This window comes from Monomorium pharaonis, chromosome 2 (assembly GCF_013373865.1).
Source record: "Monomorium pharaonis isolate MP-MQ-018 chromosome 2, ASM1337386v2, whole genome shotgun sequence".
In the NCBI taxonomy this organism is placed as follows: Eukaryota; Metazoa; Arthropoda; class Insecta; order Hymenoptera; family Formicidae; genus Monomorium; species Monomorium pharaonis.
The window spans coordinates 27,836,529-27,846,522 of record NC_050468.1 but is presented as its reverse complement, the minus strand read 5'-3'; positions in this window follow the sequence as shown (position 1 = coordinate 27,846,522).

The following is a 9,994-nucleotide window of genomic DNA, read 5'->3' as shown; positions in this document are numbered from 1 at the left end:
CAGTTTTTGCACATTTTAAATGATTTTATCAGATTAATTATAAAAATTAAGAATTTTAACATGTGAATTCAATAGAATTGAAACTCTGCACATATTCTGAATAAGTTATCAATTTAAGGAATGCGGGATTTACTCTGTCTTGAAAGAGTACTATGTTACTGATATTTTTTAAGCATAATATGATCTCTTTTATCACAGGCATATTTTTTTTTTAAGAGAATGCACATATTACCAAAAATATTAATAACTGGAGAATATTTGCAGAACTCAGTTTGAAATATTTTATAGTAAATGAGTGAGTGAGTGAGTGAATGAGAGAAAATTTTAATTTTAAATATATACATATATATATTACACAATTTTATTTCAGATTTTAAATAAAATCTGAAATAAAATTAAACATAATATAATTAAAAAGGTTAATAAAATTATATTTTTTATTTAACTTTAAATGAATTTTAATAAATTTTGAATATTAAATATTTTATTAGTTTTGAACATTACGCGAAGTCATGATTTTCTTATTAACATTGTTAAAAAAAACGAATTATCGTATTTGGAACATCTAATATAGTAAAATAACAAAACTTACTACGGAAATAAAGTATTATATAAAAATAACATATTAATGTTTATTACATTTTAAAAAATTGCAAAAAATGCCAAATATATAATATTTTATAAAAATAGAAACAATGTTTATTAAATAAATATTTCTTAAATTTACAGAATTTGTATTACAATTTAACATTGTCGTAGAATAGATATTTGTAAAATTAATTGATAATGACAAAAAATGTTAATTTGCTTTTTTATTATCAATAAAAAATCAAAATATTTATACATAAACTGAAAAAAAATCCGACGAATAACAATCGGATAATCTTGTCAAAAGTAACAAGTAGATATTTACGATTATTTTTTAGATCGGGTAGTTTTTTTCTAGTGTAGGTATATATATATATATGTATATATATATAACAATTTTTGCAATTTTTGAAGTAGTTTATTGTTTTTTTTTGTTTGTGTTAAAGTACTGTCATACCTAGTATGTTATATTCTATATAGTAGAATAATTTTTTAACGAGACATTGATTCAACATTGGCATGCATTGGGGAAATATTGGGCTAATAAATTGTGTTGCTAGAATAGGTAACAATTTTTGCAGGACTTTTGAAAAGATTTACTGTCTTTTGTTTGTGTTAAAATGCTTGTCAATCACACGAGGAAAGTAACCAGATTAAACAGGTTAAATCTACGAATGACTTAATCCTTCGTTGTCACACTTCCGTTAAGTACATAATACGATTGTCACACTGGATCCAACGAACCCTGTAAATTCATTTGTACATAGCTAAAGAAATATCAGAGATATTAATATAAAAAAATTTAACAACTATAAGAGTTTAGAAAATGTATTCCAATTATTTGTATAGTAAATTGATTATTTAAATAACAAAAAATGCTAAAAATATAAAATTTAGAAATTTGTAATTATTTGAGAAAAATTATAATATTATTTTTAATATTTTAAGTTAAAGGTTTAGTAGATTACTTATGAAATATGGTACTTCAAGTAAAAAAAAAAGTCCTTGAATCATTATTCCAAAAAAAGATATTTTACACCCGGGTATGTGGAACACTTCGATATCGATCTTTCAATGGTTGTCCAGAGCAAACTGACACTCTTCCTTGCTGTGGAATAGTTTTAACACCAAGAGGATGCTTCAGTCTCTCTAGAAATAGCTTCATTTTTTACCTACCACAAAAGATATACTTCATCGAATTGAAGTGCAAGATCTGTTGGACTCTTGCGTGACAAGAAAGGGTTAAGATATTTGATAAAGTGGCATCGGTCATTGCATGTAACGTGTTTGCACAGGATCGCCTGTATAGTTTTTCTGTATAGTATATTTTGCTTTATTTATAGTTTCTGTTGAAAAAAAAAAAAAAAATTACAAGAGTGAAAGTCTGGAGAAAAGATTCTTAAGGACGATGCTCAATATAGAAATAAATGAACGGCAGGAAATAAAAAAACCAATGGAAAAAAATAGCGGTTTATTGTTTGAATAAATAAAACAATAAAATCTACATTTTAAAAAATTTGTTTCGTTCAAAAATGTAACTTTTTACACGCAGTTATGTCGCATGTCAAACGGATATAAATATATATAAAGCGTGGAAAAGTCCAATGCACGCGGTAAAGAAAAATAGACGCACACGTGCGTCCCCGTAGATTTTATTTGCGACAGAAATAATATACGGACTACGATCTTCCTCGCGACTTGACGCACTTGCCACCGCATATGATGCGCGTTATCAGTCATATTTACGTCTCCAGTCGTCTCCCGAGAGAGAAGGAAGCCGCCTCGTTGTCGGTGAGGCGAACCCGTCAAAATCAAGACACACTCTCGGCAAGCGGGCGTACGCCTACTAATTGCAGCCGGGGCTAATTGATTACGGGGCGGTCGTTTTACGATGTTTGGCGAACATGTCATCTCGCGAGCCGTCTGGCTTGCGCATGTACATACTACGACGCCGCGTGGGTGGAGCTCGTGAACGGGCGTCGCGGTGTCGACGTCCGGGCTTCCACGAGGTGTCTAAACCACGGGGGTTGCGCGGAGGGATTGATCAGTTCCTCTCCAGGAAGCGTGGTGCTCTCGCCGCGCACTTGTCGAAGCGACGACTCGTTATTTATTCGGACTCGGCGCGACTTATTTGACGTTTATTCGACGCATACACGCGCATACACTCCCGATGTTTATTCGGCGCTCATATTTATTCAACGTTTCAACGGCAGACGCGCTTCGTTCCGATTGTTGTACCAATAACGATCGATATATCGCGAGATCAGGAACAAAATTTATGTGTCCATATAGTAGCGTCGCCAGTGTTCCGACGAATAGATATTAGATATTTGTAACCCCATTCTTATTCTTAGATTTATTTTATTATCCCGTTAGAGAAAGTAATAATAATAATAATAATAATAGTAATAATAATAACAGCTTTATTAAATGTATGCACAACTTAAATAAATAATAAATTGTTGGATTGGCAGAAAATAAAAACGCAAATGGCGATTGCAATACAGCTGTTACAAAGTCTAACTAGAAACGCACGAGAGAACATACATTTGCATAACAAGAAATTATTGTATTAAAGAAAAAGAGAATCAAAAACTTATTCAAACTGAGACGAAATATAAAGAAGCAGCTCATTGGAAAGCGGAAAGAGGATGGATGCCAATTTAAAGTATATTATTTCACAACCTATCTTACACACGATTAGTTATATAATAACAACTGCATCATCAAAGAGCAGTATATTTTATATTATACATCTGATTTTATTTTGTTTCGTAAAATTCATTACTCGTCGCCACCAATGTTTATTAAAAAAATGTTATATGTATAAACACGTATTATAATGTAACGATAATAAGTAAATGTAAAATCTATTATGTAATTTTAATTACTTTTTTTTCACGTTTTTGGGGGGAGGGAGAAGGGGGACTTGAATATAAGAATTAATAGAATCACTTCCTTTTATTTTACGCATTATTGCGCTAGAAATACTAAACGATAGATAAGAATCAATTTGCTCCCGATGGCGTCGCGCGCTTCGTCATCAGCAGTGAAATGCGTCGCTTAATCCGCAAACGGTATTTCCGTAACGCACTTTTGTACCTGTAATTAATAGAATATTTCCGGCCGACCGTGCCGGAGAGCATGCCAATTTGCCGTCGCATTTGCCTGCGCGCGTATTTGCGCCGGAGTCACAGATTTGATGTGAGGCACCGGATACACATACGTGGTACCGGTTGGTATTTGTGTCCCCGCGTGTTCACCGGTAAACGAGAAGAGGTGCAGGCCCCGCGGGGGTTGGAGGCCAGGGGTTGAAGCCATTACCGTTACAAAGCTACCATCAGATTGCCGTCGGGGCTCGGGGCTGCCTCTCTTCGCGTGTCTGTCGTTTTCCCTCCCTCTCTCTCTCTCTCTCTCTCTCTCTCTCTCTCTCTCGCTCTCTAAAGCTCTCTCCCTTCCTCATGCGCATTCTCTTCCTCGCTCGCTTCGTTCGTATTCATGATTTAAATTCAATTGCCTTTTATCTGCTATTCCAAGCTCCGAGTCGCTGATGATGGAATCGCCGAGATCAGAGGCGGCAGCGTCCTTGTCTGTCCCATCCTTCATCTTGCGTCCTCCTCCCTTGCGCCTCCACCCTCGTCGCTTCTCCGCAACGCGAGAAAGTCAGTATATGTATATATCCTGTATATATACAGAGTGTCTGACGGGGGTGCAACGCCGCTTATGAGGAAATAGAGCGGGCTAAATCGAGTCGAAAAGTCCTGTACCATTTTGTAATTCTCGCCATAGTTAACGAGTTATTAATTCATAAAGATAGCCGAATTTGCCCGACCGCCTACCGCCAAATGTCAGTGCACGGCGAGATATGATCGCCCAGCGGTCATCGTTGCTTGGTCTTTTAAAGGGGCATCCTCTTATTTCTCAGAAACATTTCACTGTATTAATATTGATAAAACGTGAACTGCTTAGATAATTAAAAAAGTAAACATCCATATATGTAATATATATAATTCATATATTTATGATCTTTTTTTCAATACATATAATTTATTAAAAATGAATTTAACTTAATTTAATCTTTATATATGTACATATAAAAAATATTTATTCTGCTGCCAAGAAAAGCCATTCTCAGTTTACTTTTTTTGTTATAAGTAACGGTTATCTTTAATAAAGAGTATCTTGACAATATTTTTTTGACAATAGTTTTAAAATATACTTATTACAAATTAAAAAAAAATCTATTATCATATACTTGATAAAAGAATTTATACTCTTTCTTGAAGAATATTATAAAATTGAATTGAAGAAAAGCCAAAGTAAAAAGTAAATAAAATTTTTATTTTAACTTAATATTTTTAATTAACCTTTATTAAATTACCAGGATTCAGAATATATTTTCAATAAATTTGTTACTTATGACAGACTTACGATAGATTTCCGGATATATAAACTTATGAATTATTTAAAATAAGTGATACTTATTTAATTTAAGTGCACATTTTTCTGTATACACACAAAAGTTTATTTTATATAAATCTTACTTTCAAGTAAATAACGAGTGTATTTTAAGATTATTCATTCTTTGCAAGATAATTGTTACTTAAAAGAAGAAAACTAGAAATGAGAAACTGCTTTTCTTAGCATGAGAATTAATTTTTCTGTGTGTATTAACAGCACTATGTATTGCGTCTTGTGAAACAGCGTAAGATATTTGTATAATCGATAAAAAAAGTATTTAATATCGAAACAAAAGGCTTTTAAGTATTTTTATATGTATTAACTTGATAGAAGACACTTTCTAATTTACATTTATATTTTTAAAGTTTTAATTTTAATTTTTGTTTAAAAAATACTATCTAAAAACAAAGTGTTAGTATGTTAATATTAACAATCTTCCTTGTATATTATTTATCATGTGAATACAACAAATGTTAACATTTTGGTATGACATACTGAATTTGTTATTTTGAAATTAGATACTTTTTCACATACAGTTTTTACGTTAACTTTCAGAACAAACTCTGAAAGAATTTGCTATTTTTATTTTTGTAAAGATATATATATTTTTTACTTTTACTTCAATATTTGACGAAATAGGCAGATCGGTAAAATCACAAGAATGGTGATTTTTTATGAAGAGTCCTATTCTTTATCTTTAAAATAAGTTTAGAAACAAATCGGTATCTGTATTTTTGTAAAAGATATGAATTTATGAAGGTCGATGATACACAATGTATGTCGTCAAACACGAAAGGGTTAAACTGGATCACAATAACCGTGATTAATTTTTATGCTTAAATTGTAAGATGCATATACGGTCACGGTTCATGCAACATTTTCAAGGCAAGTTAAAGATGTACAGGAAAAAAATGAGTTTCCTTTTCTTCAATTCTTCTCTGGGGAAAAATACATAAAACATGGTGAAATGAAAAAAGTAGTAAGTTTATCATACCACATCTCAATGGTACAGTTAACTATTATTTTTTTATTATTCCACTACGCAGAATAAAAACTGTTGTATCGGTGTCATTCCTCAATTATAGTTTGTTACATTTTTTTTGTTATTTTGAAAAGGTCGGTTTATAAAAGTAAGAGAGCTAAATAGGAAGCTGTCTGTAGTTATTTCCGCACATGGGTCAGAGGTAGACAATAAGCAAGGTCACAGTTTATGGAAGTTGAATCTTTGTTCCGATTGCTTGATTGTACGCTTAGTTATATTTTTTGTCATGTTATAGGTAATACTTTTGCTTCCGGGCATCTTTTCTGAAATAAGTGTAAATAGAAAATTCTCAAAATTCTTACATATTAATATACGTAGCAAAGTGTAGCATTTGACACAAAAAAATAAAAAGAAGGATCAATTATTACGGCTTGTTTTAGTAATAAAAGTGTACATATATTATGATTAAAAATATTTTAACATTTTTGATCATTGAATAAAATTTACATTTAATAATAATAATGTTTTATAAATTTTATTTAAGCTTTACATTTTTGAATCACGCGCTTGCGACTTGAATTGTCTTATGCCGAGAAACATAGTTTTACATTATTAAATTGTGATGTATTTAATATTATTATTTGTATTTAATATTAAATATATTTATTATAAAGAGAAAAGGAATATATTTATTATAAAAAAAAACACACAATTGACATACTTGTTTTTTTATTGTATTTTTTAATAAAAAACTAGAAATGCAAAACTTTGGAATTATAAATACAAACGAAAAAATATCTTTTATTGGATGATATAGTAGTTTTTATATTTTGTTGTTTTGAATTTTGCAATAATTGATTTTTTGTAAGATAATTAAAAATGAGCGTCTAATAAAAAGCCCCAAGTAGTCAATAATTCTACACAATTATTATTATTAATTAAGATAATTAGATTACATTTAAATTTACAATTAAAGAAAGAAAAACCCATTATTGATATGTATATGTGGCCTTTTTCTATAAATAAAATTAGTAAAATTAGTTAAAAACAAATTTTTAAATAAAAGTGAAATTTGCATAATTTTTTTGTAAATTGCAACAATAAAAAACAGTAAATACATTATTAATAATATTAAATTATTTTACATATTTGTAACATCTTAAAACTATTTTATTTATATTTTCTCTTTCTTATTTTTTTAATAATGTGGTAATTTAATCTTAGTATAGTATGTATTATATTATAATTACTAAATATTAAATATTTAGTTATATTATTTATAGATTTAATTAAAATTATTTCAGTAAAAATTATTACTACTAAACTTCGTTTAATGTAAAAACTATGATGATTGAGATTCGAGTTCATGATTGGAGTAAAATTTTTCATCATTTTTTTTACAATGTATACAAATTATTACATTTTTTGTTAGAAATAGTATAACATGAGCGAACGAATTAAATCTGCATGTAACTCTAATATCGTTTATTCTAGTATTTATTCTAGTACGAAATTATAACTTTATTTTAATAAACTTTGGAAGAACCCGACGATGAATAAAAAAGGGGGATAAAAGGGAGAAAAATGACGCGTGGCTTGTGGCTTGGAGCTATTTAAATGATTTGTGGATCCTATTCTTTTTTTTTTGTAAAATACAATTTTCGCACTTTTATTCTCTACCATTTCCACGTTATCGTAAAGCCTTAAACTAAGTTGTTCCAAAATTTCGAAAAACAAAATAATTAATTAATTTGTTAAATTGTTCAAGTGCAATACAGAAAAGATAAAGGTTAATTTTAAAACTTTCACGTTTCTAGAAAAGTTATTTATTTGTTTTAACGAATAAAGGTACCTTTTCACGCTGATGCTCGACGCTGAAAACGATCATTGAGCGTCAGTATGAATGAAAAGGTACTTCAATACTCAAACAAGTCTTTTGTTATTTGGCCTCGTGGCAAAGATTACAGACACGCTTACGCCTGTAAGCGTGTCTCAGAGAAATCTCGGCATCTGGTGGTACTTTGTAACATAGACAAAATATTGCAATTATCCTATAATTGTAGAAAAGCGTAAAAATAGTATTTAATTTGATGTCTTGCTATTCATTACTAATGTAATGAATTGTCATGTATTAAACGAAGAATCTTAAATCTTTTCATTAATTTTTACAATGCACACTTATCTTTGTTTATTGATTCATACACACTGGGATCCAAGAGACTCCACTAATTTTTGGTATGCGTATGCCATATTAGTGCCATATGCCGTTAACATTGATACATTTCTTTAAACATTTGAAACATATTTGCATCAGTTTTGACAATAATGGTATAAAAAATAGAGAAATTTCAAAAGTTAGGCGAAATTGTAAGCAATTTTACAGTTTTTGGTATATTTTTAGAAGTTTTCTTATGTATTAAGTTATAAGATTGAATTATTAAAATTTAAGGTTCAGAAAATGAAAAAAAAATCTCGCTCAATGTAGGGCTGTTAAAGATGGTTTAGACATTATGCTCAAAATGGCCATGCTTGCTATATCCATGCATTATGTACACCATAGTACAATGTGTGTAATGTCTGTCAGGCTGTACAATCTGAAATCTTTGAATTGTTGATGATTATTATTCATTTTTAAATATTAGTTTATTACTAAAAAAGTTCAAACAACTTTTCTAAGTTTCCTAAGAGGAAAAATTTTATATAAAAAGTTACTACGGTAAAAATCGCAGAAGAAATGATGAAGAACACATGAAGAAATTATAAAAATTTTTACTATGTTTTTCATTAATCTCATAATATTTTGGCATAATATATTTAGATTGCTATAATTCTTATGATCGTATTTTTTGACATAAAATTTTCTCCATGTATCTAATCTATTTATAATCAATAAAAATTAAATTTTCAAGTGTAATATTTACATTTACATTAATTTTTTTGTAACATAAATAGTATTTCTAAATTTCAAAATTTTCTTTTATTTCTTTTTGAAAAAATTTTTATTAATTGAAAGAATTTTACTCCATACACTTTAGCTTTGTTTTGTCTAGTGGATGTCATCTTAGATGTATCTAATAGTCAACTAAGAAGTTCTCACGCTTACGGATACGTTTTTATTTGGAAACGTAGCGGGACGACGACACGTTCGGTGCGGTGCGCCTCTTCGTCATGCGGTGTTAACTTACAGGGGAACATTTTGTCGTTTCCAAACGGAGGTCGGCCAGCGTGCGCGTGCAGCGCGCCAAGTGACACTACGCAGACCCGTGTAGACCCGTGACCGCACAACCACCCACGCACATAAAACTTTTAGTGCAGCGTTCGAGAGGGCTGCTCCACCCATTACAAGTCACCGCGGACGTTCTCCCGTCAGGGAGGTCCGTGCAGACTCCGCGGCGACCCGAAACGATATATTTCACGAAATATTTATCGCGCTGAAATGCTACGGCGCAACTTGTGCGGTTGTCGAGGCCAGAGAGTCGGTCAGTCGTTGGCAAGCAAGCGACGGCGAAGTCCCGATCCCTCGGACGCATAAGACGCCCGTAACGGGAGCGGCAATTTCTCAAGTACAAAGTACTATGAACCAACAAATCTCGATTGAGATCGGCAGGTCAATGAAGCTTTAAGATCTCTCACGGGAGGAGGGCACCCGTGTAATGTATCATTTGCTTATTAACACATTAAAATAAATTATAAGTAATCTTAATAAATTCGCAAGAGAAGCAGAGAAATAGCATAGGGTAAACTCGGGTATGATAACCATAGCTTCTTAAAATGCAAAAAACATACTTTTATTTTTGTTATTTTTTAATAACGTTTGATATATTACTTTACTTTAAGTAATTAGTATGAGAAAAATATGAGAAGCTAGAAGCTTTAAGTATGGAATACTATCGACATTAAAGTGAAAATACTCTATAGAAATTTTATATTATCAAAATATTGAAATATCAGCATTGGCTGTTT